The sequence below is a fragment of the Triticum urartu genome, chromosome 3A (genome assembly GCF_056163025.1).
Source record: "Triticum urartu cultivar PI428250 chromosome 3A, HENAU_Tu73, whole genome shotgun sequence".
In the NCBI taxonomy this organism is placed as follows: Eukaryota; Viridiplantae; Streptophyta; class Magnoliopsida; order Poales; family Poaceae; genus Triticum; species Triticum urartu.
In genome coordinates this window covers 92,979,706-92,982,013 of record NC_141875.1, presented here as the reverse complement: position 1 = coordinate 92,982,013, position 2,308 = coordinate 92,979,706, and positions in this window count along the sequence as shown.

Here is a 2,308-nt window from a genome sequence, read left to right as displayed (position 1 = left end):
GCTCCTCCCAAGACGCCACCATGGATCAGGGAAGGTTGAGCAGCCAGGAGCGCGGCTCACCAACGAGGGCCATGGGAAGCCAGTTGGCCATGACCTTGTCATCACCCCCGGCCTCGAGGACGACCTCCTCGTATGCCAGCAGGAAAGCTGATGGGTCCGCTGCGTCGTCGTAGCGCGGCGGCATCTCCGGCTTGAACTTGGGTGGCCACCACACCCGCCGCAGGGCGGGGGCCAGGGCTCGGAGCCTTCTGGCCCCATCGTCGATGCTGGCTGTCGGAGTCGGTGGCAGGGCGCCTGCCATGTGGGCGAAGCGCGGTGGCGACGGAGCGCAGATCGACGGAAGAGAAGCTACGACGCACCCCCTACCTAGCGCGCCAAATGTCAGATCACGGGTTCTGGCAAAACCCTCGAGGTTCGAACACTAGGGTGCACGCGAAGGTTTTCTCCCTATCGATCCATGCCCTAGCTCGCTAAGATCTCGTGGATGAACCCCATGAACTTGCAACACAAAGACACAAGATTTATACTGGTTCGGCCACCGTTGTGGTGTAATACCCTACTCCAGTGTGGTGGTGGTGGATTGCCTCTCGGGCTAATGATGAACAGTACAAGGGGAAGAACAGCCTCCTGAGGTTGAGGTTTTCTTGTGCTTGGCGAACTTGTGTGGGTGAGATGCCTCTGAATGAGTTCTTCCTCCCCCACTACTGTGGTGGCTAGTTCTACTTATATAGGCCCTGGTCCTCTCCCCAAATATTGAGCGGGAAGGGAGCCAACAACGGCCAGTTGAAAGGGGACAGCTAGTACAGCTTATCCTGACAAAAGTAGTCTTCGCCTGCAAAAGGCTCTCGTGGTGACGCTGTCTTGGGCTCCATGGTGACCTCCGTCTTGCCGTCCTGCTGGTCTTGGTCTCGTTGCACCGATATGGAAACCTTTCCTTGATGCCTCAGTACTCCATGCCTGCGCTTGCCCCCTTGGCACCAAAGAGGAAGCAAGGACACTGCGCGCTGGCGCCCGCCTAGTCTCGATCGTCATGGCTCACATCACGAGGACCTCCTAAGGTTTGCCATGCCTTGATCTCTCCGCCCCTTGTGAGCCTGCCTAGCGAGGTCGCTCCTGAGGCGGTCCTGCGTCTTCCGCCTCACAAGGCTTGGCCCCTCGCGAGGGTCTTGAATACCTCGTCGATGAAGAAGGGCCGTACAGACCTACTAGCTCAGCCACGCCATGGGCCGCAGGCAGGCAAGTCCGGGGACCCCCGTTCCCAGAACGCCGACATATTGCTTTGAATCACTCATGTCTTAATATTCATGACATGATTAGATTACATGATCAACATTATGCTAGGTAGCATTCCACATAAAAATTATCTTTTTTATCATTTACTTACTGGAGGACGAACAGGAATTAAGATTGGGGATGCTGATACGTCTCCGTCGTATCTATAATTTTTTATTGTTCCATGCCAATATTATACAACTTTCATATACTTTTGGCAACTTTTTATACTATTTTTGGGACTAACATATTGATCCAGTGCCCAATGCCAGTTCCTGTTTGCTGCATGTTTTTTGTTTCGCAGAAAATCCATATCAAATGGAGTCCAAACTGGATAAAAACTTACGGAGATTTTTTTGGAATATATGTGATTTTTGGAAAGAAGAATCTACGCGAGACGATGCCCGAGGGGGCCACGAGGTAGGGGGGAGCGCCCCTGACTCTCGTGGCCACCCCGTAAGGCGGTTGGTGCCCTTCTTTCGCCGCAAGAAATCCAATATTCGGATACAAATCGTGTTAAAATTTCAGCCCAATCGAGGTTATGGATCTCCGAGAATATCAGAAACGGTGAAAGGCCAGAATTTGGAACGCAGAAACAGAGAGAGACAGAGAGACAGATCCCATCTCGGAGGGGCTCTCGCCCCTCCGCCGCCATCAAGGCCATGGACCAGAGGGGAAAACCTACTCCCATCTAGGGAGAAGGTCAAGGAAGAAGAAGAAGAAGGGGCCCATCTCCCCCTCTCTCCCGGTGGCGCCGGAACACCACCGGGGCCATCATCGTCCCCACAATCTACACCAACACCTCCGTCATCTTCACCAACATCTTCATCACCTTTCCCCATCTATCTACAGCGGTCCACTCTCCTGCAAGCCGTTGTACCATCTACTTGAACATGGTGCTTTATGCTTCATATTATTATCTAATGATGTGTTGCCATCCTATGATGTCTGAGTAGATTTTCGTTGTCCTATCGGTAATTGGTGAATTGCTATGATTGGTTTAATTTTCTTGTGATTATGTTGTTGTTCTTTGGTG